At 42.1% G+C, this 20101-nt stretch overlaps 1 pseudogene; it reads left to right on the top strand.

Moving 5' to 3' along the window:
• Window positions 10650-11946, top strand: LOC100625856 (annotated as a pseudogene).

Here is a 20101-nt window from a genome sequence, read left to right as displayed (position 1 = left end):
ATTGTTACTCTCGTTATACAACGTACATTTAATAACGATCCAAGTCAGTTGCAACCAACAAGAGGCAGAGCCAGAACGGGTACGCAGCCAGAAACCACAGGCCTCACCATGGCCCTCTGCAGAAACTTAGTGACCGCTCTGCCACAAGAGGGGCTAAGGCAGAGCCTACGACCATCAATCAGGGTTCGTATAAAGGTGACAGGTACATGAAGCCGACTAGATAACATTAGGTGTTTTCTAGCTCTAAGAATCTGAAAATGTAGCAGAGCCACCATCCGCATGCTAGGTAAAATATAATGACCAGCATGACGCCCCTCTATCAAATGGTAGAGGAACGATGATAAAACACAAGTATTATTCTTGGCCACACTTAAAACCAGAAAGACTTCCCAAGCGGTGGTTCCAAGTTTGTGCTGAAGCAGAGAAGGGCCCACATTCTAACAAATGAGATAGAATAGCTCCGCCCAGCACATGGACCCTGGAGGCCTAGTCTCTGGGAAACCATCTCGCCCAGCTTTCCTTCAAGGAGAACTCTAGGCACAATCACTCTTGAGAGCTACTCTGTCCCCTCAGGCACAGCTATAGCTCTCACCAGTTTTCTGACTTTGGCCTGAATATAAGGACCTGCAGGAGTCATGCCTCAGGACTTTATAACCTGGGAAATAATCACCTCATTTTCTCTGCTAAAACACACTCTACTTCCAGGAAGCTAGAGTCCTCAACTTGAAGCCCTGTCTGGGACAGACTCTTTTGCCTTTTCTGCTCTACCGCTGGGAAAACTTGGACTCTTCTTTGCAAACCATCCCAGTCCTGGCTCCCCTGCCTCAGGGACAGAGAGCCAAAGACTTGCTCTCTAGGCCGTTGACTAGTACTTTTCCCAGCACGCCTGCCCTCCAAAAGGCATGCTCACAAATGCTACATCAGACGCTGTTTAGTTTCCCATTCATGGAAGAGGCATGAAGGCCACAGAACCAGGACTCTTTTGGACTTCATCTGCGTGGACTCCCCAGTAGGAGCTGCATGTGTTGGGGAACAGACTCTATGTCAGACACATCAAGAGACAGATAGCCAGCAACAAACACAACAGGCATCCTCTTTTCTGACCCTCACAAAATTTCCAAGAGGTAAGTAGAATTATTCTCATGTTATCACCTGGAATATAGTGAACTGAATCACCCAAGATCGCACACAGAGATTGGCAAAACTAGGACTCCAGCTTGGCCTGAATCCAGAAAGCAAGGTTCTAAGATCAGAAAGTCAAAAGGCAGGGAAGAGACGAGAGAGAGACAGAAAAAATCCCTTCTTTTCTGATACGTTGTTATCCGGGTTCTTGTCCGTGAAAATAGGATCAGAAAGGGGTACTTCTGATTTGGTCTTCTCAGGTCTGAGCTCTTTCTAATTCCTGAACTCTGTGTCTGTGTGTATCTGTGTGTGTGTCTGTGTGTACACAAGTTTACACAAATCTACTGTCTTAGAGCGGAGCTACCAAACCAACTTACACGTCCACAGTCAGTGGTGCATGCTAACAGGCCCCTGTACAAAATGATGTTATTTTATTGTCTAAGCACGGATGGCTTCAACTATCAGGGAGGGAATCTGGAAACACTCAGAGGACATTTTGTGGCCTTGTCTGCTCCCTTCATGCCATAGGGTGGCTTTCTGTACTTGTGTCCCTGAAAAACTGTCTCAACTCCTGCAACGGATATCGCAGAGCACCAGCACTTCCCAGGAAGGCTGTGTTAGTGGCCGGCACAGCCTGGGAACCCTGGCTTCTCTCCCGTAAACGCGAGGCTCTCATCCTGTCTCTAGCATGTACGTTGATGCACCTCCTGCTCCACTTCTCGGAAGGATAGGTTTTTCCCACCTCTCTCTTCGGGGTTTCTAGAGAAATCATCTCTCCTCATCATGATGCCCTATATCTCACACTTCCTATCCTTGAGGCCCTCTGCTCAGAAACCTCTCCTCTCTGGTTCTCTTTCTTCACTTCTGCAAGTATTACACCAACCTCACATCATTTTCTGGTGCTACATGTTTTTGCATTCTTCTCTTATCATTTCATAAGATTTAACAGGTGTCGATTACCAGAAGGAGCTGAAAGATTGGGGAACATTCATTGAATGACCAAAAGATCTACGATATTTACTAGCTAATGATGGAAACGCTGGTGCTGAGGTAGAAAGTGGGGACAGAAAATACCACAGCTGAAAGAGGGGTGGAGTTTTATCGCAGAGGAAACGGAAGAAAATAAGGGCGTGAATATACAGATGCATCTACACTGCTCTTCTCAGGTTTTGGAGGAAAAGAACAGGATGGAAGTAGGTGTATTGAAACGATGTCCTGGGGCAGATGTTGAGGGAGGATTCTCTCTCTCTCTCTCGTGGGTTTGTTTCTCAGTGAACAGGGATGTGACGCCTAGGTTTCTCAGAGAGTATTGGTGTGGGAGGTACGGTGGATTTGAGGGGAATGGCAAAGATTTTGATGAACTGCCATGGATAAGGGGGAGAGTGAGGCTTGTCAAAATGTGTTGAGGAACCAAAAGGAATTGATCATCATAACTTCTAGCCTACATTTGTATGATTCCTCCACTGTGCCCTGGCTGTGCAGGAAGAGGGAAATTAAAACATGGACGGATTTTCTCAGGGTTGAGGTTTTGCTGGAAGCCTGCAATGCCTTGGATGCCTGCAGGTGCGAGAGGAGAGTACCCAAACTGGGCTGACAACGTGAAATGCAAGACAGAGCTTAGAGGCTGGAGATGACCCTTGGATCAAAGAGCAGTTATACACAAAATGAGTAAGCTGGGAGGGGCATGGACACTTAAATAATATGAGCAAAAACAGTGTGAATTAAAGTAGCTTAAACAAAGCCTATTTACATCCACTAAGTTTTTCTTCCTCTAGCCTGAATCTCTTCTCCATTGCATTTTTCTTCTCTCCCAGCATCATATATTGCCCAAGGACCACTCTTCCTAGTGTAAATGCCGGTTTCTTTCCTCAACCCATTTACACACAAGACTCTATCTCCTCCCTTTAGTGACAATGGACGTGACCCACCCAGGCCCATTGCCACATTCTGTACACAGTTATCTCCAGACCTTGAAATCTTTATGTTAAATTTAATTCTTTATTTTAACGTTGTTAAAAGTCAGAGAGACAAAGAAAATAATGTACCAAGAAGTCTTCCTCTAGATTTAACAGGATAATATATGCTCCACATTTCTTAAGAAATAATACACTTGAAACTCTTCTGGTGCCTATCCAAAATCTTCTTTTTCCCACTATCCTCCCAGAGACAACAGCCATGCTAGAATGCGTAATATACTTGCATTCGGGACATAAACTTTTACCGCATAGACATGCATTATTTTATATGCTAAAATTTGCTTGTACTGTGTGATGCACCTTACGTTTTATAGCAACTATTTTTCCATCGCATTGTGATTTTTAAAAATTATTCCATGTTCACAATCATTTTAATCATTGTACAGAATTCAATCGTAAGACAACTCCACAGTGATTATTCGTTTCTAAGTTTTCTGTATGACAATATATATCCTTCTGGAATGCATGTGTTAGAGGCCTCTAGGGCCAAACACGAAGTAGAATGTAAGAACTGTCAGCTTACCCAGATGTGGGATAACTGTTCTCCTAATGGTAACAGAAAAATTTCCATTTCTTCCCTAACATTTGCAACTGTCCGACTTTATATCTGCTCCAGAGGTAAAGGGTTTTTTTATTTCCCCAATACATTATTTTTTCCCTACTGTACAGCATGGTGACCCAGTTACACATACATGTATACAGGATTTTTAACTGAATTTTGTTTTAATTTGGTTGAACATCTCTTCTGTTGGTTACTGTTCATACTGGTTCCTTCTTCTGTGACTTGGCTATTCAAGCCTGCTTCCTATTATTTCCTCCTGGATTTTTCGTCTTTCCTTATTAGTGTGTAGGAAGCTTCTGTACTCTGAATACTAAGCCTTTGTTATGTGATTATGTGAGCAGCACATACTTCTTCCAATCCACGATTTGTCTCTCCCCTTTCTTTACCCTCTGTTTCACACACATGCTTTCAAGTTGCCAAATTTTACATTTTTGCTTCTGTGTTGTAAATTCTGTGCCTGGTTAAAAAAATCATATTCTATCCTGATACTATAAACACTTTTCTTCTAAAGCTTCTGAAGTTTTGCTTTTTACATTTATTAGAAATGTTTCTGTATTATTCTTATGTTTTGGTGTCTAAGAGTCCCAAACAGCCAGTCCAACCGTGCCCTAGCTATTTCGAAGCCTACCCACGTCATGTACCAATTTCTAACAAATAGAAATGCATTTACATTGATATTTCAAATTTCTGTTTGTAATAGAATTTTGTTTATAGGCTCTCCAGAATGTTACATAGATGTATTTGTCAGTTCCTGTGTCAGTACTAATCCAAGGTAGGAAGGGCCAGAGGAAGTCATTCCCCCTTAACAGCACTATTAAGTATACAAATGACCTCCTCTGGCCCTTCCTACCTTGGATTCTTTCTCCAATGTTTCTATTTCCTCAAATTGTCTTAGCTCTTCTTGTCTCTTTATGCTCCCATACGAATTTAACTAAGCTTACTAAGTTCCATGCTTGGGAAAAACTTCTGGTGTTTTATTTAGGATCACAATGATTTCCTAGATTAATAGACTGGTGGAGAATTGACATTTTTATAATAGTGAGTTCTCCATTAATATTGCTCACCTCCACATTTTCTAGGTATTCTTTCTGCCACTCAGTAAAATTTAGTCATTTTTTCTAGTTTTATTGATATAGAGTTGACCTACAGCACTGCATAAGTTTAAGCTATACGGCATAACGATTTGAGTTACATGTATTGTGAAATGATGATTTTACAATATTTAAAGTCAGTCTTGGACCTGGTTTGTTAGGGGTACTTCTAGATTTCTAATGTCTGCTGGCACTGGGAATAGAGAGTAATTTTTTTTTCTTTTCTTTTTGCCATTTCTTGGGCCACTCCCGAGGCACATGGAGGTTCCCAGGCTAGGGGTCTAATCGGAGCTGTAGCTGCCAGCCTGTGCCAGAGCCACAGCAATGCAGGATCGAGCCATGTCTGCAACCTACACCACAGCTCACGGCAACGCCGGATCCCTAACCCACTGAGCAATGCCAGGGATGGCACCCGCAACCTCATGGTTCCTAGTTGGATTCGTTAAGCACTGCGCCACAACGGGAATGCCTAGAGAGTATTTTTTAAAAAGCAATTTATTTTTGCTTGATATAGGAACATTATGGATTTTTTAAATATCAATTTATACCACACGTATATGCTCAAACGTCTGAATTATCTAGAAAGTCTCTTTGATTTTCTTTGAAAGCAATCACATTTTCAATGAATTCTATCCATTTTGTTCTTTCCAAATCTTACATGGCCAGTTTTTGGTGCTATTTTCATAAATAGGATCATGCTTTAACTGTTTTACAGTGGGATTCAAATCAAATTTCCTGCTTCATGCAGATTTGTGCCCACATTTTATCCAGGGGTCATTAACACCCCAGATCCCAGCCTTTGGACCTAATTCCTACTTGAAACCCCAAGGGTCCGTCGCAGCACCAGCTCTGGTTTACAGCTCTTGTTCTGAGTGTGCTTTTTGTTTTTCATACCTGCATAGTCCCATTTCTTTCTTTTAGGTTTAGGTATGCATTTTTAATTACTTATCACATTTATTCATAATTTCTATGTGTTTTAATTGGAATGGGACCTGGTGGCATTAGCTAAGGCTGCCGTGTTGCCAGAAGCCCCTCCTCTAAAATATTTCATTACCATATGAGCTAACCATAGTCTCTGAACCCTCTGGTTTTACTGAACCCTCTCAACTCTGAGAGATTATGATTTCACGTGGACATAGGGAAAGTCATTCAAGAGAGAAAATCAAACTCATCTAGGTGCAGAGATGAAAAAGTGTGTCATATTTGAGGGAAATATAATTTTATCTGCTTTCCCTGTGCCTAGCATACAATTCCCATGTGTACTATAAAAAACACTCGGAGTTGGTGAGTGACTATCACACACTGAATCAATTATTGAGTAGAGGTCTTTTTAGAAAAATTAGTGAATTGCTTGGGATAGTCCAGACTACAGTAACAAATAATGACAAAGTGCACAAGGGTTTAGGAGTTCCCACCATCGCTCAGCAGAAACAAATCCGAATAGGAACCATGAGGTTGCAGGATCGGTCCTTGGCCTTGCTCAGTGGGTTAAGGATCCAATGCTGCCATGAGCTATGGTGTAGGTCGCATGTGGCTTGGATCTGACGTGGCTGTGGCTATGGCTATGGCATAGGCCAGCAGCTACAGCTTTGAATCGACCCTTAGCCTGGGAACCTCCATGTGTCATGGGTGCAGCCCTTAGAAAGAAACAAAGAAAGAAAGAAAGAAAGAAAGAAAGAAAGAAAGAAAGAAAGAAAGAAAGAAAGAAAGAAAGAAAGAAAGAGTGCACAAGGGGTTAAATAGGGTAAATTTTGTTTCTTTCTTCTGTAACAGCAGGTATCCTTGGTGGATGATAGTTTTCCTGAGGACACAAGCTCATTCCACCATTAGACTTTGAATGGGTAACTCCACCATCCCATTCAAAGTCTCCTGGATATTTAATTTAGTTTGCATGATGAGAAATAGTGTGGAGGAAGCCTGGTACCATAAACATAATCTCCATCTAAGTTTTCTGAACTTTGGTCTTCACAATTCATCCTTTAAAATTATTTTCCTCTATTTTCACATAGAGGAATCCAGCTGACTTAGCACTCTGTACTAAATATACAGTCTATCCTTTTCCTGCCTAGTACTAAACCAACCATGTCATATACGAATTTCTGATAAATCTTTGATCTGTTTCTAAGCACTCTAGTGTGCTATACAGACCTATTTGCTTGCCCCCATGCCAGGACCACTTCACTCTTTGAATCATTATGACAACTGACAAGTCAGGTCCTTCCTCCTTATTCTCATCCTAACACTATCTTCTTGGTTCTTTATTCTCCTACATGAAATTTTGGATCAGTTTACTGAGTATCATCTTTTAAAGAAATATGTGGTATTTTGACTAGCATTGCATTGAATTCATAAAATAATTGTAGGTGAATTGATGTTTCTATAATATTATCTCCCTGGTTTTAGGTATTTATTTTTTGTTCAGTAAAATTTTGTTATTTTTGCAACCAGACTGGACTTTTTAAAAAAGAATTATTTCCATATTTCTTAAAATTTATCTTGCTCTTGGGAATGGGGATTCTTATTTATTTGTCTTTTGGTCTTTTCTAGGGCCATGCCCACGGCACGTGGAGGTTCCCAGGCTAGGGGTCTAATCTGAGCTGCTGCTGCCGGCTTGCACCACAGCACAGCAACACAGGATCAGAGCTGCATCTGTGACCTACACCACAGCTCACGGTAATGCCGGATCCTTAACCTACTGAGCAAGGCCAGGGATCAAACTCGCAAGCAACCCATGGTTCCTAGTCAGATTCGATAACCACTGCACGACGACCGGAACTCCCAGGGATCCTTTTTTTAAATTATAATTTCTAATTTATTGTTGCTTAAGTATTAGACAGTATTGATATTTAAATACTGACTCCTATTCAACTAACTGGCCTAAATCTTTTAGTTTATCTAGAGGGTCTCTTGAAATTTCTTTGAAAACAACTCTGTGAATTCTATCCACTTTGTTCTTTCTATTCTTTTTTTTTTTTTTTTTTTTTGTCTTTTTAGGGCTGCACTTGTGGCATATGGAGGTTCCCAGGCTAGGAGTCAAATCAGACCTACAGCTGCTGGCCACAGCCACGCCAGATCCAAGCCACATCTGTGAACTACACCATAGCTCACGGCAATGCCGGACCCTCAACCCACTGAGAGAGGTCAGAGATCGAACCTGCATCCTCATGGATTTTGGCCAGATTTGTTTTCACCGAGCCACGATGGGAACTCCTATCCATTTCTTTTATGGTAAAATATTTTCTAGTGTTCTTTTAACAAATAAAGCAACACTTCGAGTGTTTTAGGCAGAGGACTCAGGATGAGCTCCCTACTTGATGCAGATCTGTGTCCACATCTCAGGAACAAAGGGCCATTATCACCCCAGACTCCATCCATTAGGACCTTATTCTTGGTTGTGAACATCAAGGGGCCACCAGAGCATCAGCTTTGCTTGACAACAATTTCTTTCAGCTTGTTAAAAATTTCTCATATTGAGGTATTCCCACTTCTTTCTTTGATGTTTGGGCACGTGCATTTTTTTATTTTGCCTTTATAAACTTAGAAAAAAATTTTAATGGCCATACCCATGGCATATGGAAGTTCCCAGGCCAGGGAGCGAACCCACACCTCCACAGTAACCTAAGCCGCTGCAATGAGATTCTAACCCACTGTACCACAGCAGGAATGCCAAACTTCAGAATGTTTATATATTTTAGCCGTAATGTGGCCCGTCTTTGTCAGCTTAGTTGACCATGTTCCCAAGAGCACTCCTCTTAATTTTCACTGCCTTACCAGATGAGCTAACCAGAGTCTCTAAGCCCTCCAGGTTTATGGAACAATCTCACTTCTGCCATATTATGATTCTGTGGCAATATAGGGAAAGGCATGTCAAGAGAGAAAACCAAATTTATTTAGGTGTAGAGATGAAAAAGCAAATTATATTTTGAAGGAAAATAATTTTACCTGCATTTCCTATGCCTTGGGTATAATTCCTAAGAAACTACAGGAGACATTGGTGGTGGAATGAATTATATTTTGAGTCAATTCTACTCAAGAATTAGTGAATTCCTTAGAAAATCCTGGACTACGGTAATATAGAGGACAAAATATGTAATGCCTGAAAAAGAATAAAAGTTTATTTCTCCCCTGTGTAACAGTCCCAGTGTGTCTTCGTAGTGTGTGGTGGCTGTCCTGGATGTGGAAAACATGGGACACAGGCTCATTCCACCACGTGACCCCACCATTCCATTTAGCTTCCAAGCCTTTTGCATCCAGCTGACAAGACCTGGAAAAGAGGGCAGAGGAAGCCCAGAACTGGAACACAAGGATGGATTGGCTGAATTCAGTCACATGACAACGTCTCAGGGCATGGAACGTTGGCAAATGGAGTCTAGATGAGTGCACAGGAAAAGAACAATATGGATTTGCATGAGCAGCTAGTAGTCTCTGCCACAAATAATATGCGTCAAGATAGATCAAAGAGTAGGAACCATTATTGTGAAGGAAGCATCACAATATTTCATGTAGAAAGTAACAGCAGTCAAAACTAAGCACTGAAACAATAAATAGGTCATTATATACAATTACTTGAAACTGAGTCAATAAGGTCAGATATAGAGGTGAGAATAAACTGAGTGTGCCTATGAGTATCCTACATGTGGGAAACCCATAAAATAAACCTGAATATAATTCAAGAACTGGAGTTCCCATTCGCAGCACAAATGAATCTAACAGGTAACCATGAGGTGGCAGGTTTGATCCGTTGCCTTGCTCAGTGGGTTAAGGATCTGGCATTGCTATGAGCTGTGGTGTAATTCACAGACGTGGCTCAGAACCTTCGTTGCTGTGGCTGTGGTACAGGCCAGCAGCTGTAGCTCCGATTCAACCCCTAGCCTGGGAGCCTCCATATGCCACAGGTGCAGCTCCCCCCCAAAGAAAAAATCAAGAAAAATTGACTCTGTGTGTGTGTGTGTGTGTGTGTGTGTGTGTGTGTATACCCACATATACATATAAGGAATAATATTTCAAAATAATCCCTCTCGAAGAGATAATAAATAAACACGATATCGTTCTCCTCCTCACAAAAGGTTGTAATCTACTTAGATTGGATGTGCAGGGTGTGAGGCTTGGTCAGATATGTTTGCATGATGACGAATGAGGAAATGTAGGAAAAAGAGATCAAGTCAACAGACATAGACCTTAGATTCTACTAGGCAGTAAGTGAAGCAACAGTGAAATTGGGTGAGAAACTGTAGGAGATATTGTTTCTAATATAAGGTGAGATCAAAGAGAAAAACATCATGATTATATATATTTCAGAGTTGGGAATGTGGATGAAACCTATCAAATGTGACTGTTTACCTAAAAAATGAGATACCCAGCAAGTAAACTCACTGTTATCATTTTGCTATAACCCAACCTCAGTGGTCTCTATAACTGGCAATCTTCTGACACCAGGCTGGACAACTGTTAACATTCTGGACTCTGGGTTCATTCTGAGTTTTGTCCGTGGAACAATTCTAATTGTCCAGGGTGTTCCTTGTGCTAACTATCCTGCACTGGAGTTTTTCTCAAAGACTCCAAACTACTGTCCTTTCCTTTCATATTAATAAGATTAGCATGTGATTCAAGCTTCTCTGTGAAGTTCTAAGGTCCTTGAGAGTAGACGTTGCCATATTTGAATAAATGAATGAATACATTGTACTTTCCCATACATATGACTTTGTGTCAAGGTCTAACAAAGCTTCTAGTGTGTCAAATATAGACTTTAACTATTTGTAAAATAATTATACCCTAGGTGTCTGGGGGATGGTGCTAGGGTTGGGTAGGATGGGCACCTATGATTCAAGATTGTTCACTTCTTAGAAAGAGTGTCTAGAGCTAACTGTTGATTATTCCCCATGACCTATAGGGATTTTTTTTAGCCCAAATGTATTGCCTACCTCAGGATTTAGTAAACCCCGGATTGACACAGCAACGACAGGAATGAAAAATGGTGGCTGAAGAAGATCATACTACACAGTACTGCACTACTCATGCTGGATTCCTCTCCCCTTCCTGCTCAAAGATCCATGGGGGAAGGCAACCAGTCCTCCAACCTGGATTTCATCCTCCTTGGAGTTAGTGGTCAGAAGGAACAGGAAAACCTCTTCTTCACCCTACTCCTATTCATTTACCCCATCACACTGATTGGAAACCTGCTCATCATCTTGGCCATTCACTGTGACTTTCGCCTTCACAACCCCATGTATTTTCTCCTGTCAGTCTCTCCTTTTCGACATCTTCTTCTCCTCTGTAACCATCCCAAAGGCTCTCGCCAACCATCTCTTAGGTACCAAAGCCATCTCCTTGGGGGATGCCTAACACAGATGTATTTTCATGCTGGCCTTGGCTAACACAGATAGCTACATCCTGGCTGCTAGGGCATATGATCGTGCCGTGGCCATCACCCGCCCACTTCATTACACAACAGTCATGAGCCCACGGGCTTGTGTCCTCCTACTTGTTGGGTCTTGGGTGATGGGAAATGCCAATGCTGTCCCCCATACCCTGCTCACGGCTCGTCTGTCCTTCTGTGCAAACAAGGAAGTGGCCAACTTCTACTGTGACCTCGCCTCTTTGCTCAAGCTGTCCTGTTCTGACATCCACTTCAATGTGAAGATGATGTACCTAGGGGCTGGTGTTTTCTCCTTGCCATTATTATGCATCGTCATCTCTTATGTTCGGGTCTTTTCCACAGTGTTACGAGTTCCCTCCACCAAGGGTGTGCGCAAAGCCTTCTCCACCTGTGGGTCCCACCTCACAGTTGTTTCTCTGTATTATGGGACAGTCATGGGCATGTACTTCCGCCTCTGACGAGTCACAGCCCAAAGGATGCAATGATAACTGTGATGTACACTGCCGTGACCCCGATGGTAAATCCTTTCATCTACAGTCTGAGGAATAGAGACATGAAGGCTGCTCTGGGGAAACTCTTCAGCAAGAGAATCTCCTCATGACCAATGTGACGTCATATTAGAGATTGCAGGTACCAATTAGAGTACCATCAATATCGAGCCCTAATGTCCTCCCCCTCCAAGAAGCCACCTTATTATTACAGCATTAAATTCACCTTCTCAGAAATCTTGTGAATTGGATGCAAACAACTCATGCAGCACAATATACAAAAAAATTTTTTTAAATAGGCAGAAGACCTAAATAGACATTTCACCGAAGACATATGAATGGCAAAAACAAAAACAAAACAAAAAAAAACCCACATGAAAAGATATTCAACACCACTAATTGTTAGAGAAATGCAAATTAAAACTACTATAAGGTACCACCTTACATCACCAGAATGGTCATCTTCAAAATTTCTACAAACAATACATGCTGGAGAGGGAGCGTGTGGAGAAAAGGGAACCCTCCTACACTATTTGCAGCAATGTAAATTGGTACAACCACTAGTTAAAAACACTGGGAAAGTTTCTCAAAAAACTGAAAATAGAACTACCATATGATCCAGCAATCCCACTCCTTATCATCTATCCAGAGAAAACCATAATTGGAAAAGACATATCCACTCCTATGTTCACTGCAGCACTATTTACAATAGTCAAGGCATGGAAGCAACCCAAATAGTCATTGATGAGAGGAATGGATAGAGATGTGGTACCCACATGTAATGGAATATTTCTTAGCCATTAAACAGAGTGGAACCATGCTACTGGCAACAAGATGGATGGACCTAGAGCTTATCATACTAAGTGAAGTTAGTCAGTGAAAGAGAAACATCACAGGAAATCACTTAGAGGTGGACTCTTAAAAAGGATATAAATGAACTTAGTTGTAGACCAGAAACAGACTCACAGATTTTAAAGACAAATTTACTGTTACCAAAGGGACAGGTGGGGTGGGGGCGGCGGGTGGACTGGGGGTTGGGATTGGCATATGCACACTGTGGTGTATGGAATGACTGGCCAACAGGGACCTGCTACATAGCACAGGGAACTCTGCCAATATTCTGTGACAATCTATATGGGGAACGAACCTGAAAAGGAATGGATGTGGGTATGTGTATAAGTGGATCACTTTGTTGTACAGCAGAAATTGTCGCAATGTGGTAAATCAACTCTACATCAAGACAACTTGAAAACATGAAAAATAGGGAGTTCCCATCATGGTGCAGCGGAAACAAATATGACTAGGAATGATGAGGTGCAGGTTCTATCCCTGGCCTCACTCAGTGCGTTAAGGATCCTGCACGTCCATGAGCTGTGGTGTACGTCGCAGACATGGCTTGGATCTAGTGTTGCTGTGGCTGTGGTGTAGGACAGCAGCTACAGCTCTGATTGGACACCTAGCCTGGGAACCTCCAAATGCTGTGGGTGTGCGGACCTAAAAAAAAAAAAAAGACAAAAAAATAAAAAATAGAATAAATCATGAAAAAAAACCTTATGAGTTAGAAGACATCTATTATCAATTCATACACATCACTTCTCCCTTTGGCAAAGTGGCAGCAAAGTTGTTGGGTCCTGTCCCAACTACGCTGCTGACGGGCAGAGTCAAGCTGAGAATGTCTGAGCCATGGTTTTTACATTTACATAATGGAAAGAAAACTGTCTGCCTTGTTGCTGTCAGAGAGGGTGAGGATCATCGTACTTCATACTTTGAAGTCTATAAATCACTACCTGAATGTCAACTTGGGGGATTTTTATATCGCCCCTACTTTGCTTGCAAACCTTGAGGGCAAGAGTTGTCCTAAGCTCACTCACTTCTACCAATGCTGGTCATTGAGGTGCAATCAATAAGTATTGGTGAAGGGAGAAGGAGTGAATGTAAGTGAATAAATGTGATCTGATAATGATGAGACAGGAACAGACTTGATTTTATTTCTCACCCATCACACACCCCAGTATGTTACAAGTCATTTTGGAACCATTCAGGAAACAGAAATTTTAACGAAGATACACAGATACATAGGTGTACACTGAAAGTGGCTTAGAAGCTAAAAGATAAATGCTGGAGTTCCTGTGTTGGCTCAGTTGTAACACTGGACGAGTATCCATGAGGACGCGGGTTCAACCCCTGGCTTTGCACAGAGAGTTAAGGATTCAGTGTTGCCGTGAGCTGTGGTATGAGTCGCAAATGCAGCTCATATCCCTTGTGCTATAGCTGTGGTGTAAGCCAGCAGCTCCAGCTCCAGGTTGGACCCCTAGCCTGGGAACTTCCATATGACATGAGTTTGGCCCTAAAAAGAACAACAACAAGAAAAAGATGAATGCTGCTGTAACCCAAAAGTTTTTAACTGCAAAAAGAAGTTACTTTCACTAGGGCTGGAGGAACAAAAGGGTAAAGGTGGTGTTACCAGAACCTAGGAATTCAGAAGAGGGATGACCACACATCTGAAGCTCAGATGTCTGAGAGGAGCTGCCAAGACGCTTCTACTTGGTTCCCACACACTGAAGTGATGCAAACATTCATTCCTAGGGGGCTTTGGATGCTCAACAATTCTGCCTATTTTTTGGGGGTTGATGTTATTTTAGGAATCTTTCCTATTGGACATGGAAACACAAATGTATCCCAGATGTAGTTGTAGGCATGGGTCCTCCTGGAAGCCCTTTTTGTATTATCAGTAGAATGTCCTTCTAATTGAGCTCAGTCACTCCACCCAGGAAAGAAATCCTTTTTTTTTTTAATTTCCCTGAATGTCCCAGAGAGTTATGCTACAATTTGGTTGATCTTATCATAATAATATTAGCTGAAAATGTGTAAATTCCCAAAGATTATTATTGACAACTTTTTCATAAGATTATAAACCACAACAACCACAAAATACATGTTGGGGAACAGAAATAGATGAGACAAAAGTACATTAAAAATAAAGCACGACAAAAAAAAGCAAGAGAAAGATGAACATAGGATTGAGGACAAGAGGATATTGAAGAAGAAAGACTCAGGGGGATGGAAATGGGTAGCATGTATTTGATATGGATTATCCCCAAAGTCCTGATTTTCAGGTTGGGTGGTGGATCAATGGGAACCTACAACATTTTCCCTTATGAATAGATAAATAGTGATGACAGGTTGGCACACAGGTAGATATCTATAGGTAAAAATAAGGAGCTCTTTATGAAGCAACAACACGTGTTTTTCTTTAATGAAGGATTGGACAGAGAGACCAGTAAGAGACAGAGGGGATTGGTGAGACCAGGAGTTTAATTAGGTACATCAGAAAAATCTAGCGAGGGAGTGAGTGAAAATATAGACAAAGAGATTCAGTGTAAAAGAATGTGGACGTACAAACAATAGAATGTAGTAATTTTTATGATAATAAATGACACCTTTATTAGTGATAACGGAGAAGAGAGTAATTTACGAAGAGTAGTTCCATCATGGGCAGATTTTAAAAGTTCCCGTGGTACACTCTCATGGAAGAGAGTATTTAACCATAAGGATATGAAACTTGGCAGCAAAATTAACAGAGCATGAATCAGAGTGGAGGTGATAAGTAAAGTTTGGAGAACATGAAATCATTCAAGAACGTCTGTCGAATGACTAAATTTCGGGAAAGGGGGCCAGAGTGGAGAATGAGGATTCTGGTAAGGGATGGGAGGAACCTGGCAATACTGACTTGACGTCCCTGTGAGTCAAGCTATGTGTCTCTCTCGGTGTTCTATCCACCAAAGCACACAGCACAGTGTGTTTTTACTGTACTCTCATAACACTATGGAGTGGGCAGGCAAACACTTGTTTCGGAAAAAATGGAACGATGGCCCACACAAGGAAGAAAGTCCTGAGCACTAGAAAGGAGGTTCAAATGTGCCACACAGTTTCAGAGAAAGTCGGTATTTCATTACATATCAAATACGCATGTGTGTACTTCACGTGCTTTTACTGCATCACATTCATTACGATCGCTTTTAATGTTCAAAAGAGCCCTGAAGAACAGACAATAGTAACCCTCTTTTCCAGACGAGAAATAAACTCTCCAAAATGTGAAGTCACATATTTCACATGCTTCAATCGAAAGAGGCACGTGAGGATTTGAGCTCAGTTCTCTTCATGCCCAACGCATTCCCCTCACCTGACAGGAGATATCAGCACACAGGAGATATAAAATAACAGACAGACAGCTAGGTAAACTGGAATTGTGAACTAGCAGAAGACATGGCTAGTACTGGGTATGCTGGTAATAGGTGAGCTATGGGACAGAGGTGGGAAACATGGGCTCACATAGACGTTATTGAACTTTGAAGGAGGAAGGAGACGTGATCTTTCCTTTCGTTGCCCAATCTCATCACTATCATTCAGTCCAAGATCCAAGTGTCACTGAAGAGAATTCCAATTCCAAAAGGAAAAAATGATAGTAACAAATCACAGCTCTCTTGCTCCATTTATGCCTCTGGTTTCCCAGGAAGTCATGAAATTGTTCAGTGATGTGGCATTGGGCCACAGGTTTGGGGAAAAAGGAGCAGAGAGAGTATTTCTTCTCTAAAATGGTGCTCTCCCAGGAGGACGTGGTCCAAGGGGGCAGCAGAGGAAGATTCTTCCAGCTCTGAAAATTGAGACTTACCATTAACGTGCTAGAAAAGGAAAGTCTAACTTTCACTCTAACCTTTGTTGACATAAAACAAATAGACCCCCAGTTATTTCTCCAGGAAATAAAAGGGAAGCAGGCTATTCAGGATCAACAACGAATTATGATTCTGAGTCTGCAAACTCGTTAAGCCACAGTGCAGATGCCCCAGGCAGCAAGAAGAGGAGAACGATTTTAAAGAAGGGGCGAGGGGAGTTAAGAGGGCTATAGGAAACAACAGTCCTTTGGAGGAAGTGAGATTTCAGTGGTGGCGTCTCATTGGCTGAGCTGTGACTATCTCTCATTGGCTGAGCCTTTGCCAGGTACCAAGAGAAAGTCTGCTTGGTGGGCTCTGCTATTGCAATGGGGTGACAGGGATACCCCTTCTGGCCTCTTGATGCTGTCTTAATTGAGGGTTTTGTGTATTAATTTCTACACCTTCCTAGGTAGAATTCTAGGGAAAGAGGAAATAGAATTATTTTTACTTTCCGCAGTTAAGACCAGAAAGACTTCCCTGCAGGCTGTAATCAAGATGAGGCACTTGACTGTACCCCAGGCTTTGAAGCTCCGAGGGGTGGGCCCACTTTGTGCGGAATCAGATAGGGGCCCACATTCCAACAAAGAGGCCAGAATAGGTCAGCCCAGACCTTGGACCCTGGAGATGTACTCTGGGAAGCTTTCATCCCCCTTTCCTTCTAGAGAAGAATTCTGAGAATAATTACTCTTGAGAACCATCGTGTTTCCACAGGGCATAGCTGGAGCAGCATGTACTGAGTGTCAACAATTACTCTGACTATGCTCTGAATGAAGTCCTGGGGGAGTCATGTTTCAAGAGACGTCATACCTTGGGGAATAATTCCAAATGTTCGCTTTGCCATGACCACCTCGCTTCCTTAAAGAGGGAACTAGAATCCTCATCTTCAGGCCCCATCCAGGCAGCTTTTTCCAGCCCTTCTGCTCCACAGTTGGGAAACTTTGGGCTTTTCTTTCCAAACCATCCCAAGCCTATCATCTTTCATGCAGGAACAGAGAATCCGCTCTCCCAAACTACTGCTGGCACTTTCTCCAGCACACCCAAGAGTACACCCAAGAGGCATTTTAACATGCGCTAGACCAGCTGATTGTAAACGTCCCTTGTGGAAGAGGCCAGAAGGTCACAGGACCAAGTTCCTTTTTGATAGCATCTGAGCCACCTCCCCAGGTAGGGGCTTTGGATACCGGAGAAGAGAGTGTGACAGCGACATCAGGAGATAAATAACCAGCAACTGCACTGCACACATTACCCCCTTTAACCGCCACAAGACCTCAAGAGGTAAGCAGAATTACTACATGCTTTTATCAGATGGAAAACAATAATTAACTGACTTGCTGAAAGTCAAAGAGAGAGGGTGGCAAAACTAGGACTCAAAACTTTGGCTTCAGAACCCAAGTTCTCAAGATCTAATGGGTGACAGTCTCTCTCCTTCACACACACACAAACAGAGAAAGAGAGAGAGAGACTCTTCCCTTCTGATAATTGTTCTCCTTGGGCTTTGTCTGAAAAACAAACAAACAAACAAAAACAGGATGAGGAAGGGATAATTCCGATTTGGTTTTCTCAATCCTGAGTTCTCCACCTTCAAAAGAACTATTGTTTGGGAATTCCTGTTGTGGCTCAGTGGTTAACAAACCCGACCAATATCCATGAGGATGCGGGTTCGATCCCTGGCTTTACTCAGTGGGTTAAGGATCTGGTGTTGCCGTGAGCTGTGGAGTAGGTTGCAGATGTGGCTGGGCTCCTGCGTTGCTGTGACTGTGGAGTAGGCTGGCAGCTGTAGCTCTGATTCGACCCCTAGCCTGGGATCCTCCATATGCAATGGGTACAGCTCAAAAAGGAGAAAAAAAAAAAGAAGAAGAAAAAAGAGAAAAAGACATATTGTTTGACTGGGCACATTAGCAGTCACACAAGTGCATTATTTAAGAAAGGAGCTAAGGACATTCCTCCCTCCACTTCCACAGTCAATGGTGCAAGCTAAGAGGCTCCTTCAGGAAATTATGCTCTTTCATTGGCAAGGCACTGATGAGCTGACCTGTGGGAGGGTCTCAAAGCACTCAGAGGATGTCTTTTTGGTATGTTTGCTGACTCAGATGACAAGGGGAGACATGTGGCCTCCCTTGTCTTCAGCTACATCACACTCAGGTGATGGCTGTCTCAGAGCACTGCCACGTCCCACGAAAGTGGGTTTTAGTGGCCAGCATTTCCTAGGACTCTGGTTTAGCTCAGCAAACTCAAGACTCTTACTCTGCCCCCAGCATTCATGCTGACGCCCCTCCTGGCTCCTCTCCTTGGGGGCACAGGGTTCTTCAGCTCTTTCTCAGGGTTTTTGCAGAAATCACTTCTTCCCATGATGACACTTGACATCCAGCACTGAGGGTCTCCAACCTCAGCCCCTATGCTCAGAAACCTCTCTTCTCTCGTCTCCTGTTTCTTTGGTTCCTGCATTGATTATACCTACCACTTCTTTCCTGGTGTTATTCTTACACTAATTACTTATCTTTTTCTTTCCTTGTGGTTGTTCTCGCACCAGATTAGCATTCAGAACGTTGCCTTATGGATCAGCCATTTAATATACATGCTCAGATATCTATGCTTATATTAAACGAAAGGTTCCATGTCTGCATTATCAGCAAAGGTTAGTTCTGCTCAGATCCACTCTACCACCTTCGTACCAAAGGAAGGACAAATTACTGTTGGTCAAAACCCACCACCAAATAACCCACAACCTCCTTTCCTGAGTGAATTCCTCCTATTCCCCTGCCTGTATCCTCAGCTTCTGATAAAGGTAAATGACACATTTCTGCCTGGAGTTACCCTCCATTTCTCAACAATTTGTCCTTGAGTTTTCCCTCCGTGATAAGGAACTTGGACTTCATCTTTTAGGTGATGCCTAGACAAGGAGTAAATTTAGAGAGACAGACACAATCACATTTGCATTTTATAAATACAGTTTGGGGTCCAGTAAGCAGACATCTCTATAAATAAGTCTAGATGAGCATTGTATTTGGCCTCTGGATCCCCCTTCCCAGTGTAAATAGCTTCCTTTTTTTTTTAACCTCTTCACAAGGAACACTCTCTTTATCTCCTGCATTCAGTGAAAAATGTACCTGCGTCATCCAACACCATGGCCACTCTCTAGACCAAATATCACTCCACATGTGAAATATTAATTTTAAATTAAATTTGCTGATGATAGTACTAAAACATCAGAATGACAGAGAAAGAAACATAACCAAAACTCATCATCTAGATTTTAAAAATATAAGATTAGGTCGAATTAGCTCCACATTTTTTAAAAGAAATCAATATTACAGATGCATTCAAAACTACTTTTGTTTCCATCCAAACTTATATTTTTCTCCCTCACATTCCAGAGATAACTGCAATCTCTTGGATGGACAGTATATTCCCATTTAGGATTTATATTTTTACTACATATGCGTGTGTTGTATTTTTATGTGTTAAAGTGTGTATATATTGTGTGATGTGGACTATATCTTCCAGTAACTTGCTTTCTTCCACCCTATTTTTAAAAATGTGTCTATATGAATTCGCTCGCTTTCACTATATGAATTCAGTTAGTCTTTACTGCTGTACAGAATTCATTAACAAGAAATGGGCACAATTTACTTAACCATTTCTCTGTACGGAGGCCATTTCTAAGTTTCCTATATGATAACACTCATCCTTTTCTCCTTGAACACATATGTCAGAGTTTCTCTAGGGTCTCATCTAGACGTGGAATTGCTGGATCACGGGTGTATGAAGTCCAGC

This window comes from Sus scrofa, chromosome 12, assembly GCF_000003025.6.
Source record: "Sus scrofa isolate TJ Tabasco breed Duroc chromosome 12, Sscrofa11.1, whole genome shotgun sequence".
Taxonomy (NCBI): domain Eukaryota; kingdom Metazoa; phylum Chordata; class Mammalia; order Artiodactyla; family Suidae; genus Sus; species Sus scrofa.
The sequence above is the reverse complement of the archived record's forward strand: the minus strand, read 5'-3'. Positions and strand labels throughout refer to the sequence as shown.